Here is a 21,108-nt window from a genome sequence, read left to right as displayed (position 1 = left end):
TTTGGTTGATTTTGCACCTAGTGGAAAGTATACGCTTCCAATGACCTGTCCTTGCTTATGGTTGCAACTGTGTGATGCAATAGCATCCTTAATGCTTGTTGCTGTTAAAAGTGCCATCTGAAAAGACTTCACAGTTGCTATCAGAAATGAGTGTGCCTTGCAAGTCCAGTATGAGCAGAATTCTCTTGGCTGCTAATTTTAAGACTAAGAATTTGCTAGTGGGACAAGATAATAATTAGACGTTTTGCCTCTTGAAACTCAGTATAATTTGTTCATAAAATTCCAACTCATTACTTCTCTGTTACTAGAACAGTGACTAATCTAATTGAATTTGTTTTGTACTCTCCCACCAGGAAATAGTGGTCATTATTATTTTTATGTGTAATACATAAATTCAAGACAATGACTTTTTTAAGAAGTTAAATGCACATATTTGCTTCAATAAGATTTTAAAGTAATTATAATTATTGCTCTAAAGATCCCATTTTGTCAGTGTGTGTGTGTGTGTATGTGTGTATATATATATATATATATATATGAAAATACATGTGTGCTATCCCCCTCCCCCATAAATTTTTTATCCATATTTGACATAACAATTCATGAAGTTTTAAGGTGTACATGCTCTTTCATCTTCCTATGGCTAGACATATTGCTAGACATAATGATTATTGCTAATTCAGTATTTCTGCTAGGTGAAGATACCCCTTCAGTTCCAATTATCTGTTTTGGTTTTGGTGATATTTGATAAGCAGGTTACACCTTTGGAGCAGAAGAACTGCAGAAGAGAACCCATACAGGATCCTAGGAAAGGATTTGTAATATTACAGAAAACTCACTCTGTTTCAATGGTCTTTTTAGCTGCAGTTGAAAATACAACTCTTTTATTCCCCTTAGTTCCTTAATTGCTTGTTATTTTATTACTCTTACTTGAAGAGTTCATAGCTTGAGAATCTATGAAAATTCATGCCACTTTATGGGTGTAATTGTTTTTGATTTTCCTAAGGTTTTTTTAATTTTCTAAAAGGTCGCTTCTAGTGAGAAGCAGAGTAACACTTAGCAAAAGAATGATGCTGTGGAACTTTTTTTTTTTTTTTTTTTTTTTTTTTTTTTTTAAAATACATTAAAGATGTTGCCTTGGGACATCAAGATTACTACCTACAGTAAAGGTCAGCATGTCTACGTGGACAAAGATCTAGGAATGAACTGCATACATCATTTTTATTAGCAACACTATTTACCCAAAAAATTTTAAGAGAAACACCCCAAATACCCATATGTCCTAAAAAAAAAAAAAAAAAAAAAAAAAAAAAACAAAAAAAAGGAGAGGGGGGGGGAAAGGAAAAGGTAAAACAAGCCTGGCTGAAATGTGATTTTTAATGGTTGATATCTCATGAATTATAAATAATTCTTTACTTTCAAAACTATGTGAAAACCTGCCATTTAATTATGTGACTAAAACATTTAAAGGAAATGTGCAAATGTTCATAGCTTGCTAGCTGATATAGCACAGGTTACATTTTTAAGTTAAAATGTAAGGTGTATGGTTCATGTGTACCAGTGTATCTTAATGGGAAGAGAGTAATGTCTTCCTTCTTAACTGTGGCAAAGAATGAAATAGTCCTGAAGGCAGAAAAAGAAGGGACACAAGTCTATAAAAGCTAGAATAAACAATGAAAGTTTTGCTTGTGTGCGAGTTGTTTGTCTACAATGCTTAGTGATGCATTCATTGTATATATTTATAGAGATCATAAATGATCTATACTTTTTCTCAAAGGAAATATATTTTTACAGAGAACAGCAAAATCACATCACCTTAGTAAGTGGAATTTGTCATTTAAAAAGTTTACAATACCAAAAATGTTAGGTGTACACATAGTCAAGAGAAGCTTCGAGTTTCGTTGGATTTTAAGGACTCTGCCACCTTGAACTTTTCTTTTTGAAATTGTCAGTTAAAGTATTACATTTATGTTAGAGCATGCTTTTCATAAGATTCATTTTCTTTCAAATACTGTTGAGAGTTTGCGATTCTTTTGCTTCTCTATTGATATTTATGAGTGGGATAGTAGGCTAGAGATCAGTGATACCAAATGATTTGGCACATGACTTACAGTATTTGCACTGATGATAACCTATGAAATGTAGGCAGTTCTGTGGATGGTTTACAATACAAATTTAGTTGTCATTGACTTTACTTGAAGTAAATACTTGATTTTGTCTTTAAAATCAGCACACGTGGCTCAGAATACATAGAAGAGAAGACCAGAACGGGGCTGATGCCATGGCTTGAGTGACTTCATCGAATATGGTTGCTTTTTCTAGAAGAAAGGAATGCTACAAGCTGAATTTTATGGAATTTGCTGGGAATTATTTGAGAAAGAGTTTGGTAAGTTTTATCATGCTAGTCTTCATTTATGTTCCTAACTAGTAGGCTCTTATTCTAAGTTCTGTATATGTGCTGTATGTATTTCTGTGTTATTTTAAAGTACCAGAGAATTTTCAATAAGATTGAATATAGAGGAGGTTTGGAGTCCCTAAAAGCAAAGTGTCCTTGAGAAGCCATAAAGGAATCCTTTTATGATCAGCAATTACATATATGTCAGAGACCAGAATAGTTAGACAATTGGTAGTTGTCTAAAATAGCTTAAAACAAAGAGCAAGAAGAAATGGGGCTTTTTTTTTGTAGTAGAAAAATCTTTGCTTTGCCCTAGAGTAAACACATATTGTTCTTCAGATTTCAGTAGGGACAAGGATTTTAAGTTGAGGGACAAAGAGAGCATTACTAATGGAACTGTGTGAATGAAAACAGAAATTATCACCTTCATAGTGGAAGAAAGCTCAAAGAACTTAGTGTATTTATTTTGTGGAAACTGGATAAGTCTCTCTCAGGATATTGAAAGAAGCAGTGTATGTAATCACAGGTCAAGGAACAATATGTTATAATATTTTAAATCTCATTGGGAATCCAGATGAGTAGGAAATTATAGATTCACAGTCTATATTTAAATTACAGATCTGTCTTGCCTAGATTCTTTAAGTCAACAAAGTATATATAAGTAGATGATAAAGGCATAAATGTAATGAAGTGTGACACTGATATATCCTAGAGAGATTATGCCTATTTTGGTGGAATTTTTCTCTGGAGCCACCTCTGTAAGCTTCCCTCCCACTGGTCCCAGTCTGAGAGCTGGCAGGATCTCTGCAGTGGGGCTGGGGCTGGGTTCAAGGCCAAGGTGTCGTCATGGCTCTAAGGCTCTGCCCTACAGCGTGGCAGGTCTGGGGGGGGCTTGCACAGAGCTGATGGCTTGAGAACCCCTCCACTGCTCACTGAAACTGTCTGTTCACTTTACTGGGCAGCTGCTCAGTCTCCCCATCATCCCCAAATATGTTACAGTGTTCCTCTCAGACAATATTATCAACATTTTTATTCATATGTTGTTAGTTTTTAAGTAAAAATGAAATATGTGCGGTTCTAGTTTGATTTAAAACAGAGCTGGAAAACAGTGGTGAATTTCCCATTGAACAGGAATTTCAGTCTTTTGGTTTGTTATCGATGGGCTTCCAGTAGAACAGTGAACTCCTTGCTACTAGAGAAAATACTGATTAACCTCCAGAAGCCTGGTGTACAAGAAGAGAAAAGACAATGAAGAACACACTAGAGGAGAGTCTTGAAATTGTGCCAAAAAGTAGTCTAAGAGACAGTCTTATAACTTGTTTTCATTACCTACCGTAAGCCACAAAAGAGGAATGCGCTGAGGAAATGTACCAGTAAAGCTCGGAGGGAACTGCTGGCGTAGAATGACATTAGAATATTGTGTAGGAAAAACTGAATGGCGTGGAGGTCTGGAGCAATGAAGAAGGGAAAAAATTCAATAGTATGAAGTGTAAGATTATAAACCTAGTTATGAGTAACACAGAGGGGGCATCTGTGAGCCAGTAATTCATCAGCTGGAAATGGCTGAGAAGAACTATGTGAGGGCAACTCGTTGAAGAGCTATCGCTGTGATAAAATCAAGTGGTATTTGGCTTGTACCTAGCAAGATCAGTTAGGTGGCTCAGAAAAGATTAAATGTCAGGGCATAGCTGTTGGTGTGGTGAGAACTCATGGTATAATGTGGTGAACAATTCTAAATATGTGTATCAAGAAGATGAATGCAAATGGGAATGAGTGTAAAGAAAACCAAAAGGAATGAGAAAGGAAACACAGATGCAGTCGCCCTGTGACTATGGTGGTCATTAATAATTTATTTTCAAAACCCAGGGAAATTCTACATCCCTGTTTATCAGTAAATAATAAAGTTAATGCATCTAATACATTTACATAGGGCTTAAGTTGTTTGACTTCATTATTTATTAAAACGTCTTAGTTTTTTGAATATATTTTTCCTGCAGATACATTGTATCTGCAATAAATTACCATCTGAATGAATATTTATGATACAACAATGCCCTCAGTGCTACAACACATTATATTAAGTCATGCTAGTAGTTACAGTTTCTATGTGTATTTTACTAAAGTGCAATGTTGTTATGCTTTGACTTATACTGAACAATGCAAAACAAATGGAACCATTTATTCTTTGATTTGAGCACAGTCCTCCTCTTTTGTAATTCAGGGATATTAAGGGTGCACTTTTATAGACTTACAAGCAGAAATTACACTTCTTACTAGTAGTACGACTTCATAGTTGGTACATCTCGTTAGGCATCAACTTTATTTTTGTATGTCCGCTTACAGCAGGAGGCAGTCCGATAAAGAACGTGATGGATAGTGGATCACCTCCTACTGCCACCAGCCTGTTGCACACATTATATATCTAGCTACATTTCTGCTCCCTTTTTGTGTAGTCGCAAGAACTTGATTGTATAGGAAATTATAGATACACAGCCTTTCTCTGTGTAGCACAGTTAATGCTCATATTTGTAAATATATGAGCAGAAATTAAGAAATAATGGAAAGAGTTATATGCCTTTATTTCATCTTTAGTGGCTTAATCACTGACTTAATCATATTCTCTTTGGCAGGAGTTGCACAGCACCGTGTATATCTAAAGAGTCAGGTGGAATTGCTTCTTTTCAAAATACTTTCATTATACTGAATCTTACTTGCTGTATATTGTAGCATTATACCTGTATTTGAAACTGAGTCATGAAGTTGCAAAAGGACTTATCCCCTTCATTCTCCTCTGTTCAGGATTCTGCACTGCGGATGCCCTGATTTGTTTCGAATTGAAGTTTCTAACACAGTTGGGAAAAAAGTGAACATCTTTGATTTAAAAAATAATCCTGGTAAAGGAAATAAGTAAAAGCCCAACCAACTTTTTGTTGACCTGTGTCATCTTTAATAGGTTTCAGTAAGCTGGTATTTATCTCAAACAGTTATCTTCACCACTATGGGTGAATCTCATGTGAATCGTTTTGGACACTGGAAGTGTAATTTCCCAGTTTCCACACTACTTAAAAATGAGAGGTACTGGAATCCATGTATGTCATGTATATTATTCTATAGCTGCTGTCTACAGCAGAATGTGCTAATGCGGTGCCTGTGGTGAGCCCTGTACTCATAATGTTCAGCTATTTGATTAGAAAATTATTCCCAGGTCTGCACTAATACTTTTAATTGTCATGCAATTCATCTAAACATTGAAAGAATACATCTGTAAATTCTCAAAAATAAACATGGCAATACATATCATTTAAAGCTTGGCTTTTTTGAGATTTTAAACTAAAGACAATATCAAAATAAATATAGTTCAAGTAACTACCTTTCTGTGCCCAATCAAAGGTAACTGTAAGTACTTAAAAAAAAAAGCAGCAGTTGAATTCTATAAAAGTATGACTTATGACTAGGAAAAAATAATAATCATGAGTTAAGAAAGACTCAATGTTTTGCCATATTTAGAATGTCTTGCTACTTGGCTTCACAGCATTGAGTGCCATCTATTTTTACATCAAAAGTATGTGCATATCTGTAGGTTGAATTGAAAATAAAATTATTTTATTTTTCTTCTGCCTTCCTAAACGAGGAGTATGTAGATGAGAAATGCAGAAGACCAGAATCAGCATGGATGCCCAGTTGTCTCTCTTGATATTACCTCATTACTTTGTGACCCCTTGTAGCCATACTGAATAATGACTCTAAATGTTCACAATTAGCATCACAGGTGGAAGCAAATTTGCCATAAATAATCTCCTAACAATATCAGAGAACATAATTTTCCTGGCTATAAAAAGAACTGCTCCCACTTGGTATGTACTGTGATGGAGGAGGGGGAGAGCAGCATTTACTAGTTCAGATGTTCATTCCCACTCGCACAGTACAGTGAGAGTGATTGATCACTTCCTCTGCCATTAGCTCTGCCTGAAGTAGCAAGCTAAGGCAACATAAATTGGAGACCTGGATTTGGTCCAGAAATGGACCAAAAGACCTAAAGTCATAGAAATTTTTACTCAGGAATTTGTACATGGGCTCTACAGAAGATGGTACATCACCGAATTTAGAGACAGGCCACAAGATCCCCAAACATACCTATCTGACTTTTAGTTTGCTTTTCTTAATAACCCAGAAATATTCTTATGTAAACAGTGAAACTCTCAAATAGAGATGCAGCTTCTCAGAGGAATGAAGCAAAGGCCTTATGCTCTATCTCTTTTCTCATTCAAGCTTGCTCCCCAGTGTTCCCAGAATTTCAGAAGTCTTGTAGTGAGTAATTGGCATGCAGTATATCTAAATCTGATCTTCAGGATAATCAACTGTCGGGAAGAGTCTGCTGCTACTACAGGTGAGACAGAGGGTTTTTGTTTTTTAAAGTGTGAACAATACTCTCTTATTTTCTTGGTATTGCAGGCTCCAAACACTTCAAAGGCGTCCTGTAAAATGCCTAGCTATACACTTTCTCCACTGGAGTTAGTGACATTCATCATTAAGTAAGCTAAAGTGCTTCAACAGTGCTCAGAAGCTTGCAAAATGGAAACCACTGCCCTGCTGTTGTATGGAATTTAGTGAAATTGTGGACTTCAGATCCATTTCTGGTAGATATTCAAGTAGCTCCAGTAGAAGTATACCATGGTATAACTTCATTCAAAACATGAACTCGGCTTCTCACGTGACTCAGTTTTAATACAGTCACATGTATTATGTCTTGTTTTAACTTATTTAGTACATCTGTATTTTATTTTCAACTGTTTTGTATTGTTTCTTGTTTTCTTTCCTAGCTGCTTTATTTCATTGAGTTTTGTTTCCATTATGTTAATTCCTAAAATATGTTTAGACTCTGTAAATATTAACATTTCCTTTTTTGATCAAATTACTGTTAAGTTTATTCTACTCTTCATTCTGCTTTTCATTCTTCCTTTCATATTTCCCTCTGCTTTTCTTCCTGTCTTTGCCACCGACCTTTTTAGTTGCCCCTGTTGTTCTTTGGCTTCCTTTCTTTTCTCCCTTTCCCCCAGACTGATTTCCTTGTGTGTCTTTGTCCTCCTATTGCCCTTTGTTTAATATACCGGCTCCTCTTGGATATCCGGCTGAATCTGCTATATCTTCCAAACCTAATTACCAAGAAGCCAAAGAGCCTGTCCATTTCCACAGAGCAAAAAAACAGGGATTGTTGTAAACACACTAGTAAGCAATACCTTTTGCAATAATTTTTCAAGACAAATAAGAGACCTTGCTTCATTTTGTGCCTGCAAGTTCTGAAGATGGTGGTGTTTGAGAAGTAATAGTATTTGTGATAGAAAAACATTTATTATGTTACATATACTTTCGCCCCATAACTATTTATTCATATATCTACCAAGGAAAATGGGCAATTTCTTTAGTTAAACATTGCCATCTAATTAATTTTTCTACTTCCCTGTGCTCAATATTTTCCTCTTCAGAATGGCACTTTATCCTTCATAATGCTGCTCTAAGCATTTTCAAAGGATGGAGGAGAGTTATAAATAACAGTGCATAAACCTTTCACCAGGGTGTCTCAGCAAACATAATAAGGAGCATGGTAACTTAGCTTTCAGGAAAGACATTAAATTGTGTAATCACTAATAAAAATTGTACATTCAGTAAGTAAATTCCTTAAAGTTCCACTGGAGGAAATACCTCATGATCATGAGGATGGAGCTTACCTCAGAGTAAGGTGCTGAGGACTCAAGTGTATGCAGAAGCACTTTTTTATCTGTTTTTTGCATACATCTTTCCTGACCAAATGTTAAATCCCAGAGGCATTGCTTAGCCTAAGAGATTAGGACAAAAATAGTCTACTATTACTTGTGTGCTTACTTGTGTGCTCTTATAAGCCGATTCAAAATCATCAATTAATTTTGAAGCTATAGTATTTAAATATGGACAGTGTTCCTGCATTCAGTCATTTCAAAGAACTTATTTTGCTCTTTAAAAAAAAATTCTTTATGCAGTGTGATTATAGAATTGGGAAGCATATGGAAGGAAAATGAATTGGTATCAATAAGCCAGCCTTTCTGAAGTCTGTTTCAGCCCACCAAACAATTTTGGTCCTGTGCTATCTGCTAACCTGCAAAACAGGTATTGCAGTTTTCAAGAGCCTCCTCAACTTCCATTAACACCACGCATGGCTGGTGAGGAGATGACTGTATAGGTAAGAGCCTGATGTTTCAAACTCACAGTGCCAGTCAATGTAGCTGCTACTGTATGCTTTGATTCACTTATTTCTCTGGCCCTGGAGTATGTTGTTGCTCTTCACACTTCTGCTGTCTATGCTTTGTGGTCTGCTTGCGCATTCTTCTACTGTCCATTTAAGGAAGTGTCAAACCCACTCTGGTGCATTATTGATATGCCATTGGAGTTGATACTGGCATATCACAGCATTTGGTTTATGGACAGCTCTGTGTGCCACTTCATTTGGACTAACAAACTCATCTTGTAGAGCGTAAGGAAGTGAAAAAAGAAGTCCTGAACAGAAGCAGAAGAGGATTACCTTGGTAAACAAAAGTGAGCATGATGTTTAAGACGAAGGAGACTGATGAAATATGTGACCCAGAATTTCACCTCAATATAATCAAACTCAGCCTTCTGTTATGTTGTGCTTATTTTTGATTAGTCTTCCAGTTGTGTGTTTTTTTGTTTTTTTGTTTTTTTTTTGTTTAAATACAGTGATTGTATAATTATAGGACTTTGTGCAAAAGAGCATGTAGGAAAACATAAAAAAGCAAAAAGCTGTTACTTCTAATAGCTGGGTGGGAGAGATCAGGTCTTGGGGGCCAAGATGATTTGGTCCTTTTCACAACCCTCCTGCTTGTGAAGAGGCAGGAGTGACAGCTTGGGCAGTAGAGCCTTTCTCTGCCTCCACATCGCTCCACACAACCCTCACTGCTGACTGGCAGCAGCCAGCCTGTTCGAGCCCTGTGCATGACAGCCAGTCAGACGTAATTGTCATGCCATAGCACATACTGATTTTCCATTGTGGATAAATGTGTCCTAGAATGAAGGTGATAAAATCAAACTTGTTTTCTCTGCAGTATTAAAAAAAGACAGGTGCATCGTTTAACGTGCCTGACCACCTAATGAAACGATACCAAAACACATTTCTAAACATTTTCATGGCCATCACTCTCAAATTTTTGAACTACCAAACTGAAACAACTGCCAGAGATGAGTAAACTTGGGAGAGGTGTTTTAGGCTGATAACGACTGAGATACTTTGAAAAAGTTAAGAAAGAAGGATCAAATACTGCAACAGCAAAGCCAAAACTAAATGGAACTGTATAACAGAGTAGGAAGAATGCAGCTGAGTATCAAAAAAACCCAACAAAAATTAAATGTTAAGGACATAAGACTAAAACTGGCAACTTGGCCATTGTAGTGCATAAATCAATTCTTTTACTGAAGATGCAGATGGTGTTTATTCCATAGTATAGATCAAAAAATGTTTGCCTTTCTACTAGGATCACTTAAAAAGATTTCGATGTGTTCACTAGAGTAAAAAGGGCTCAGAAAATTCACTGTCTTGATTTCTGACTGAATATATTAAAATTGTTAGCTGTAGACAGTAAGCATTAATTTTTCTTCAGTTCATCCATCCTCTTTAGGGTATAAGCCTGTGTTACCGCATCAATTTGTTACCTTGTTAAGTGCTTCCAGCAGGCCTGAAAGAAATGGTAAGGTCTGATTATAAAGTGTTATTTCCAGAGAGTATTTGAGCTCCAGATCATAGGGGTGAGCAGCTGCCATTATCAAACTCACTGTAGATTTTTTTCATAAATATTCCTTTTTTTCATAGCTATTCCTTTTCTGCAGTTTGCCATAGAAGTCAGTCATGAAGGGAAGAGAATTTCGAAATGAATTGAATGTAAGTATTTATCAGCAGCCTAATAACAGAGACTAGGGCTGCATGTATAGTGCAGCTACTTTCTACTGTGCTGTTAACAGCTGTAACATGTTGCCTCTGCAGCAGTTTAGGTTTTCAGAGTAATAGAACAAGTGATAATGTGATGTCTGTTACGGTGATCCTAACACCTAGCCGCTGCTTGGTCCAGAATTTCTGTGCCCAGCAATGCCCTGCTTGTATCTCCAGTTTTTGACAGCATCCATGCTGCTTGACAAGAGGGAGAGGGATCGCTGATGCTTGCTCGCTCTCCAGTTTGTACTGTCTCACTGCGGTGCACTATTTCAAATGATTGATTCATGCTTTCATGCTCCAGCCAGCTCACTTGCTGTTACCTTGTGTATTTGACTGGCAAAGTGATGGCTACCTAAGGGTTAATACTTACTGCTTCATATGGGGAAGATGGGGATGATGCAACTCCATATGCGTGCTGTACACATGAACAGAATCATATGTGCCTTTTCCTGCTTTGCATTATGTTATTGTACTTCCTCACGCCCTCCCACCTTTGGAATTTATAGAGCTATTTCACACTGCACATAAAATATAAACAAATCATCCTTCTGTGTGGAGAAGTGCAAAAAATAAAACTGAGTACGTGAAAGGCAATAGGTTTCCATGAGCATAAGAGACAGAATATATTCATGGACATTTGGAGGGGAGGAGGGGAGTTAGTTAGCCTTGGGCTGTGTTAACTTTTCTGCCACTTGTCTGCTCACAGGATTACTGGCACGTTCGCGACACAACACTGTTCCTCGTGTTGGTGTGGTTGCTGTGGCAGCGTAGAATTCAACCATTGCAGAATTGCTACTTTAATATTGCACGTTTAGCCATGCTGCGGAGAACGTGAGTTCTGTTATGAACAACCCAACGCTTAATAAGACAACCGTGCATCTCCCCATGGCATTCAGGAGCGAGTAATCATTAAAACTCAAGTTAGTTTCCAGTTTCCCTGCTGGAAATGAGGAAGTTTACGCACTAAGAATAGACATATTATCCTATATATTGTGGGCAATGCACTGCATATTTCTAATTTTGCAGTACCTAATCAGACAAAAATTTCAGGGAAATTAATTTGGCTGAGCAAGGATTATAGGGTGGGTCCTGTGATATTTAGATATTTTCCACATTGCTGATCCACAAGGGTAACAATTTCCAGAGTCTATCTTGCTGTACAGATACAGATGGGTGTTTTTGTGTATCAGTTTGTGACTGGTTTTATTTGGGGGAGTTATTTATCACTCCAAGTAGAATGCTGATGCAGGCAAGATAGGCCTGGCTTTTGCTGGCTGCAATTTTGTTTTCAAAGCAGTGGAGCCAATAACTTGTGAAAAATATAACAACTGCCCTTGTTCAGAAACTTACATTGCAATATATTGGCACATTTTCTGAAACCAGAGTCAATGCATTCTTGCTTCTTACCAAAATGCTATTAAATCAACACTACCCATCTACAGATTAATGATCTAAAGAAATAAAAGTTTACAGAATATGTTGATTATTTACTATTGTAATTTATTTCCATGGTGCTTCTTAAAAGCTAAAACATTGATAGCCTGTGATGAAATGAGTAGTAGTCTTGTAAATGTTTTTGTCTCACTTCTGACCATTGGCATTATTACTGATATTATTACTGTTACTTTGTGACAGGTTGTATGTTTACATCAAAGATTTAAAATAATCAGGATAGGTGTAATTATCCTGAGTTTACTTTTTTGCATCAGTTCAGAGGGGAGTTATTTTCACTAGGGTGGATATTAAACTAGCAGCTGAATACTGTAGCCAAAAATGAAAAATGACCCAAGAAGCACTTAGTGCTATTTATCTTTGCTACATTTTGGTGACAAGAAAAGGCTCATGTTCAGAACTTCACTAAATACCCACAGAAGGAAAAAGCAGCAAGGGTGTTTGATCCAGAAGGCACTGAAATAAGTATCACTGGATCAAGACTAGTATGAGAATGTCATTGCATCTCATTGCATTCTTCTCACCTAAGTGATAATCTTTGCTTGTCTGGATCGTGTATGACCAGTGTTTGGTTAGGAAGGTTAAAATCTCGAATAGTCTAGGGGAGGAAAAAAGCTGCCAAAGAATGAAACTAACAAATTCATACCAGAAATAGAGGATGATTTCATGGTAAATAAAGTAATTAATAATTTTACCTAGCAAGAAAGTTGTTGCTTGCATTTCATTTGTGACTATGTTGCTGAGTCTAATAGAATATTTTAATGCCCTCTCTAAATCTTGCCTCCTTGCACCTTTCAAGCTAAACAACACTAAGATTTCTTCATTATTGGGTTTTAATAGAAGATTTTGTTCTTAGCAAAACAGGAGTAAGGGAGGCCTTGCAACCCACAATGTTTGAAGTTACATGGAAAAGTATTTAGAAGTAAGTGCCTCCAATATTCTGCACTTGGTTACAATTCTGAATGAGATTTCATAGCTTAAGATGGGGGCGGAGTGAAAGGCCTCAACTTCTACCAAGTCAAGATCAAGACTAGGCCAAAACTTTGGAAAGAATTGTAAATGAATAATAAAGCTGGATTCAGTGCTCATAGGTTAATAGCCTTATTTTTAAATTATTGAGGTTAGTAAGATGATTCATGTAACCATTAAAAGACAGTCCAAAGGCATGTGAAAGTGAAGATCTTCTATGAAAATGTGATGACATGCAGATTGATATACAGAACAAAGATTGATAAAGAGGAGAACTGAACGTGGCCTCTTTATTCTCAATACATTTCTGCTTATTTCATAAGGTATTTAAATGTTCAGATATTAGAAACTTGAGTATCTTTCAGACATTCTAGGTAGAACCAGCAGCGGCCTGGTAGGAAGCTTGATCCGCTTTCCCTTTAAGCGTAGACACTTATATGAATATCATCTTCAATTCCATAGTCAAAATTGAAATGACTTGGGCATTAATAATATCTGTGTTGGAGGACACATACCAGTCACCTACTAGGGTTTCCTCTACTGTGTTTATACGTTATTAGATATGTGACATCTACCCAGTAATGTGAAGCGTAGTGAGCTAGCAGTCCTGTTGTGATCTATCACAACTGAAATTGAGTGGCATCTTTCGTGTTTTGTAGACTGAATAGGTGGGGACACAGATGGTATGCTCAAGGAGTTTCTGGAAAAACTGTAGAGATCAAAGAAAAAATCAACAAAGATTAATCGCTGCTTTATCACATTTTTCTCTATGCATCTCACTTATTTAAATTTAATTAGCCTGAGTTGTCCCATATATAGTTTAGGTTTGAGTCCCTGAAATGAAGTCTTTGCATTATTTTTGTGCATTGCAAATTTTGTATAATTTGCATACTGCCTTCTTCAAAGAAGATCTCTCCAGGTCAAGTATTTGGTGCTCTGCAGAAACTTATAGAGCAACTCCAGTCTCTCTTCTTGTGCAGATTATACTGTCCTACTGCATGGAGAGACTCTGGAAGCTTATTCATGTGTGACTTTGAAACATGACCATAAGCCTTATGGTAGAATGAAGGAAGCCTAACTGCAGAGGGCTGAACTCATGGAAGCAGGAATCTATTTGTTGAGATAGGTTATCTGTATGATAACTTCCCTTTTAAATTAAAGCTGACACTCCATTACTGAGAAATATATTGGGAAGTGTATGGTTAGCGAAAAGGAACAGAAAGCCTGAAGAGAGAGAATGAAAAATCTCCTGATCCTGAGGAAAGTCTTTTTCAAGGGAAGGTTTCCAGCCTAAAGCTGATGAGACCCAATCCCCCAGGAATGTATAGTTTCAGAGGCTGGAGAGAAGTGTTTCTTCTGCAGTAAAAAAAGGCATAGTAAAATGTATCCTAAACTTAAGAAGGGAGGGATAGAAGAAAAACACTCAAGTGTCTCACTTTAAATTGGAAAGTCAGGCTCCTGGGAAGAGTTCAAAGAGCAGAAGAAACAAAAACTGGACTCAAGGGGCATTGGTACGCATCTTAAAAATCTAGAGACAGTCAGAATAGGTGACGGTTTTACATCAGGTTGGATAATGGCTTCATCTGAGAAAACCTCTGTGCGTTTGATTAGTTGATTGAAAAAAGAGTAACTAAGTAAATTGTCCTAAACCCTGAGGACTTGGGTGACCTTTTGCAATATAGCACAATGGGACTAAAAAAGGTAATTGATGATCCGATCTCGGTTTCTTTATGGCTGAAAAATAACAAAATTATTTATACTGATGAGGCTTCTAAGACACCAAAAGAGATGACACTGTAAATTCATATCCAGTCAAAACTGATGCCATACTGAACTGACTAATTCTCACCACTTAAAAAAAAGGATCTGTGAGATATTACTGAGCTTCTGTACTGAGCATTAAAATTGTAGCAATATCTGTGACTGATTCAAGTCAAGGAAAAGATCGAGTCAAGTCTAAGGAAAATCCAGGTCAGGTCAGATGAAATGGAAACATGGCTTTTGACCAAAACAAGCCTTTTGCTGTATTCACAGATACCTCAGGATATGGTCTGGTGGCAGCCATGTAGTGGAGGATGAGAAAGGAATATTACATCCTACAATACCTATTTCAGAAAAAACTTTAGTTTCTGTATCTAAGAAAGGAGAAGGAATGCCTGGCAATTATGCAGTCTCTCGAGAAACTGCTACCCTGTTCTTATGGGAAAACTTTTATCATAGATACACTTCTGAATTGATTATATACCATGAAGAAAGAGAATTCAAAATGTATGAGATGGAGTTTGTTCTTGCAAGCATATGGCATGCAAATAGAAACACTGACGAGCAAAGGTGTCAGCGATACTGACTGTTCAGGTGAGTTCCTTTGGGGAGAATGTGTCACAGCAGGAGGGAATCCTTGTCAGAGTTCTGTAGGAGGAGGGATGTGTGACAGATGGTAGAGCTAGATAATTTATTTACTTTCAGCTTTGTATCTGTTACATTAAAGGCTATGGCCTAGAAAGAGAGCCAAGAAGAAGACTGCTTGCTTGCCATGGTCTTGTTGTTGCACTTCTGGGCTAGGAGGAACCTTGTGGAGGGAGGATGATGTTTCAGAGGGAGCTGGACACACTTGGTGGGAAGAAAGTCCTAGACAATAGGTGGGGGAGGTGGGAAGCAAGGACAGACAGCAGAACAGAAGATTCCTGAGAGGATCAGGGCACTTGCAGCAATACTAGCCAGCCTCAGAAATGATGAAATGAAGGGAGTCTTTCCTGTGCATCCAGAGAAGTGACTGTTTTGTCTTTGTTAAGCTCAGGAAGTCTGAAAGTTGCTGAGCTGCAAATTAAAACCAGAGCAAAGGTCCTACTCTTCATAGGCATAGTGGGTAGCGAGACCTCGTTTTTAAACCACTTTGTTTTCCATGCAGAAAAATTAATTTTCTCTACTTAGATTTACATTGCTCTAGCTTGTTATTTTTGTTTTCTATTAAAACCTTGTTTTAGCAACTAAAAGCATGTCTTGCTTCAAAGAAACATCTGGGAGGGGACAGGGGAAGAAAAAGCATTTCCATGTCAAATAACTGGCTGATTAAGGGTCAGTACAGGTTTTGCCTGTGATGTTGTATTTTCAATCTTAAAATATGAGGTTTGTGATCAACGGGTTTTACTATTTTGCATATTGTTGCAGAATTATTCAGTTTTCACATTATGTCCTTGCCTTTCTTGGGAAGTGAGTACTCTACAAAGTTGTGGGTATATGGTTACATACAAATACGTAACAGAAAATGTAACACTTTAAAACATATATTTTCTCCAGTTAGGATCTCAGTAAAGATTCGACTTTTGACAGCAGAAATGAAGACCTTTAGTTTACCTATAAGTTTTCCAGTATTTGAACTCTACTTTACTTTGTAGGGAAATGAAGATCATCAGAGTCCTCAAAGTTGTCCAAGACACACTTCTTCTCCTAGAGTATACTCAGACAAATGATCCTGTTGCTGCTAATCATTAGCAAGCAGATGGTAGGTGATCAAGATTTCATTATCAAACACCAATTTTCTTTTGAGGTGAAAAGATGACCATCTGTTCCTAATATTGTACCTAAGGGAGCTTACAACTGTGGTTTAGTTGATTACAAAATATAATAAGAACCTTCCCTTAATTCATTTATGTATTATATTCAATATACATTATTTAAATTCTATTAGCATTTCAAAAGACTGGAGGTGAAGCTAATTATCAGGTTGACCTTATCTTAAAGGTGACCATTCGAGAATATTTGAAGAAAATATTTTTACTTCTGAGTTTTCCATATTAAAGTTAGAGGAGTCGTGGGACAGGGGTGGAGATATTCTGTACAAATAATGAAAATGTTGCTCAATTCTCAGTATTAAGAATACTGGATATATTCAAGTCTAAATCCAGCTATGAGCCGGATTCTGAAACCCTTGCTACCTCATGAGAAACTTTAATCTCATTGACATAAAATCATGTCTGACAGTGAAATTAATACATCTGATTTAAATACATGAAGCACAAATTCTGTTGGTAAAAATGTGTTGTAGAACTTTTTTAATGCAGAAGTGTTTTATGCAGGTAGAACTTGTTTTATGTTTGGGAAAAGGAAATGCCACATTTTTGCTTGATTTTTCTAAAAAGATGAAGATTTTGTGATTATATGCATCTGTGTGTCAGTTATAACCTTTAAGCCAACTAACCGGTGTCAACCAAATTTAACTAGGGAGAAGAAATCTCTCTGATACCTCTTCCTACAAGTTCTGTGACCTTCAGCAGCTGTGCAGAGGAAATCAGAATTCCCACTGACGATGAGGTAGGCAAAGCTCAGCCATTACATATTCTGCTAGGCAGCAACCACTTAACTAATCAATATGCATATGCAGATGAGTCATAGGATGTGACTAGGAGTGTGGGGGGGAGTTGGAACTAGGGCAGTAAGAGTGGTGTAGTGGAGGACAGGAGACAGAAAACATCTGTAAGAAACTTCCCTAGATCATCTTCTCATAGAACAGCAAAGTGAAGATACAAATAATTGCAGAACAGAATAAAATGGGGTGTGAGTAATCTCAATGGCATTTTTTTTTAAATTGGAAATATTACTGGACTGATAAAAAGTTGAATTCAGATTTGCTTCTTAAATCTTTGTAATCTGTGGAAAATTGTTGCTAGATTCTTGGTTTCATATAATTTTGTGCTTCTGATAATAAGCTTTTATTACTACCAGTTTATATTTTTCCACATATCCCCTTTTATATATGCACATTATAAAATAAAATCAGATATTTTTGAAATAGTGACTAAATGTCTATACTCCTAAGCAATGCACTTTCTGTTTTTCAGGTAATCTACCTATCTGAGCAGCCAGGGTATGAAATACAGTAATAAAAGCTTTACACAGGCTAGCACAAAATGTATGAAACAAGCCACATGTGCAGGAAGAATACAGATTTCTGTAAGATGGCAACATTGAGTCAAGGGTAATAGTTGGCATTATTTGAGGATGTGAAAATAAACCCACAGTTCTGTATTAACTAGCTGACTGATTTCATAATCTTACAGCTACGTGCAGAGGTTTAGGACTCCAGAGTTTGATAATAGCTGAATGATTGTCTTGGTAATGAAACCAGTGTTACTGTACCAAAATTCCATACAGCCATAGTATTTAGAAACCTTGAAGTCATGAAGAAAGGTCAAGGTACTTCTCACGGTATACCTGAAATCTATGTTACCACATTGTGAAAAGAATTGCCAATTTTTGGATCAGAGAACCAATAAATGTTTGTGGCAAAATAGCAAGTTATTTTACTTGATTTAGATCAATATTCATTTGATGTGAATCCTAAGCACTGGGACAGAGCAGAATAAGAAGGCAAGGAAATCAGGACTGCGTAGGCAGCTTGCCCGGTTAGTCTCTATGATGTCAAGAAAGTGGCTGTGACCATTAATTTTTTGTGATTTTTCTCATTTTTGATGTTCGCATTGAGCTTTGTAACTGATGCCATGGGCAGTGCCTGGGACATGGTACGTACTTCAGTGAGATGCAGAAAACATACGCCAGACCAGTTTTGCCGTTCTGATGCATACCATGATTCTCTTGGCATGTGACAGATGTCAAACAACTAAGTACGTTCTTATATGAAGTACAGCAATTCGAATCTAAACACAGTGTTCTTTTGATGAAGAAAATGTAAAGTTTATTAATTTTACACTATGATTAGGGGCAATTGGCAAGGTGATAACCATAAACGGCTTGTAATCTATCTCAGAATAGATAGAGTGACTAGTAGTGAAGCCTTCCTAGTAGTACCAGATGAATAAGATAAAAGTTGGCCTGAGCTGTCACCCCTCCAAAGTTAAAACCACAGTCTTCAACAGAAGTTGTCCTTGTGTTCTCAAGGTCAGTTTCAGGTTATAGATACCTGATATAAAAGATTGTTTGTTAAAGTACTGTTTACAACTTTAGGTAATGTAAGTGCGTAGTAATTCATCCATATTCCCTGAAGATACTCCTGTTTTCCCCCATAATATAATTCTTGTTGCGCTGTTTTCATTTGGTATTACTGTGCAATAGTAAAAGCGAGTAACAAAACTTTCTGAGCTCATTAGAGAGGAAGAAACAAGAAATATTTTTCTTATCAAAAGAGTCAGTTATAATTATTTCCCTACGGAAGTGTCTAGGAGTGTCAAGACAGTAGAACTGACAAACTTGGCTTACTGCAAAAAAGAGATTATAATCAGCTTTGCCAAATGGAGTGAGCTAAAAATGACAATTCACTAACCTGTCATCTCCAAACGTTGTTATTCACTAGAAAATTAATTTTAAAATGTTGATTAAATCCTGCCTTTTCCAGCTCTGAAAATAAACCATATGCGGTTTTTATGCACAAAAGAATAGAAATAACCCATTTGGAATATCCTTTGCATTTGTGTATTGAACTTCCTACATTTTCCTGTCTATGTTTACTTCATCATCTAATAGGCCAGACAGCATTGAGAGGAAGGCTGAGCTTCAGGTGAGTTACTATGATCAAAGATTATTGTGCTTTAAGGCTTTAAAATGCAATTAAGTTGTAGTAGAAATTTTGAATAATACTCTAAAATTCTGGAACTTAAAAAAAAAAAAACAACTCAGCATAAGAGATATATGGTATGTACTAGGAACTTTGTCCTTGTGCCTTAGAATTGCAAACCTGGACCACTTCTGTTTAGGTTTCAGACTATGAAAAACCCCATTATATTTGAACATGATGTATGTAGTTGTTTTTGTGGATGATCCTAATTTGCTAGATCTAGATCTAGATTAACATCTAAACTGTTTTCACATCAGTTCTTCTAGCCAAGTTATGATGAAGCTCAAAACACTTTATTTACCTGTCTTATTTTATGAAGGTCTCCTGATTTTCCGAGGAATTAGAAGCATGAAGGAAGCACATTGAGGTAACCCGGCTTAGTGAATGAAGTGAGTACCCAAAAGACTGAGGAAACAGAAAAGCCACCAGTTGCTACCTATAGATCATCACTAGATGTCACTGTGGGAAGTCATTACATACTACTGCAACAGGAAGTGCTAAAGAAAAATAACATTTTTCTGTTTTATGTTTACTAGAAGAGTAGCCAGATGAGCTGGAAATCACAGAGAAAAATCTCTCTTGTAAATTTTGCCATAGAATTTTGGAGCAAAAATCTCTGGATCAGGCTAAGTAATTTGGTCTACATTCCTAAAAAGTTTGGGCCTGATTCTTACCTATTTGTTAAGATCCTTTTACCTCATTTTGAGCATAAAAAGAAGTCTTGAGGTAGATTAAATTTGTTTCTTCATTTACTAGGCCAAAATCTGTTTGCTCATAAAGTAAATGGCACTTCATTTTAATCGGTAAAACTTAATCTCAGGCAGGCTTCTGGTGTTTGACCTTCAAAGTTTTCGGTTCCATTAAACCTATCACTATTGATAATCTGTGGTTGCAAATATTTCTCTTTCTCTGGTTCTAGTGTATGACAGATTGTATAGCAGCTTCAGCTGAGAATCCCTTTATTTTTTATTATATGTTTTTGCATTTCCTGTATAAATATGGAAAATAATTTACATGTAAAGCTATTCTTTCTGTTTTATAACTGTTGTTATATTTGTGTGTATGTATATACATACATATGAGTATATATATATAACATACATATATAATATTGTCTAGACAACATTATATAACAACAGCACAGAGGCTATTGAATTATTTGTTATATTCTGTGTATTGTGGATATTTTTAAAATCTGACTATATAAATGAGGAATGTATTAATGCTGGGATAAAGCTACCAAGCTACTATAAGGATGTAAATATTATATGCTGCAGGATTTTACAGCTTTCCATAACTAAACTTGTGCCAGTCATGACTGCATAGGATAGAATTAAGAGATAATGCTCTCTACAGGAATTCCTCAAATGGGAGACTTTACACAGTTTAGAATTATCCTAGAACTGAAGCACTCAGGCATTAATACATTAGACATAATTAATATGATCATAAATTAAAATATCTAGCTCTTCAGGTGTAAAAAGTTAGAAATGTATATTCAAAAGATGCGATAACCCTTATCCTTGCATACAGCTAGGATCTAACAAGACCAGCAGGAAATGAATGGATGTCACTCAAGAAAAATTCTTTGAGATGTAATAATTATATGGGGAAGGGGGTGAGGGAAGAAAAAGAGTTCCAGGTAACTATTGGAGCTATTTTTAAATGATATTTTCATGTTTTTTGGCAAAGACTTTTTTTTCTTTTCTTTTCTTTTCTTTTCTTTTTTTTTTTTTTTTTTTAAGTATT

At 36.3% G+C, this 21,108-nt stretch overlaps 2 long non-coding RNA genes across 2 annotated transcripts in view; both read left to right on the top strand.

The window, feature by feature from the left end:
• The window catches only part of LOC135328966 (uncharacterized), a 111,913-nt gene extending 101,605 nt beyond the window's left edge, over window positions 1-10,308 (top strand). Inside the window, exons 2-4 of the long non-coding RNA XR_010390097.1 lie at window positions 2,231-2,386; window positions 6,665-6,782; window positions 10,268-10,308. This is a non-coding gene — a long non-coding RNA (uncharacterized LOC135328966). The remainder of the gene's footprint in view (window positions 1-2,230; window positions 2,387-6,664; window positions 6,783-10,267) is intronic.
• A 5,882-nt stretch (window positions 10,309-16,190) lies between these two features.
• LOC135328965 (uncharacterized) lies at window positions 16,191-20,017 on the top strand. Its single transcript, XR_010390096.1, has 3 exons — window positions 16,191-16,293; window positions 17,013-17,102; window positions 19,679-20,017. It is a non-coding gene; the product is annotated as an uncharacterized LOC135328965 (long non-coding RNA).
• Window positions 20,018-21,108: the final 1,091 nt, after the last annotated feature.

The sequence above is a fragment of the Dromaius novaehollandiae genome, chromosome 7 (genome assembly GCF_036370855.1).
Source record: "Dromaius novaehollandiae isolate bDroNov1 chromosome 7, bDroNov1.hap1, whole genome shotgun sequence".
In the NCBI taxonomy this organism is placed as follows: domain Eukaryota; kingdom Metazoa; phylum Chordata; class Aves; order Casuariiformes; family Dromaiidae; genus Dromaius; species Dromaius novaehollandiae.
This window is presented reverse-complemented; position numbering and strand designations above follow the sequence as displayed.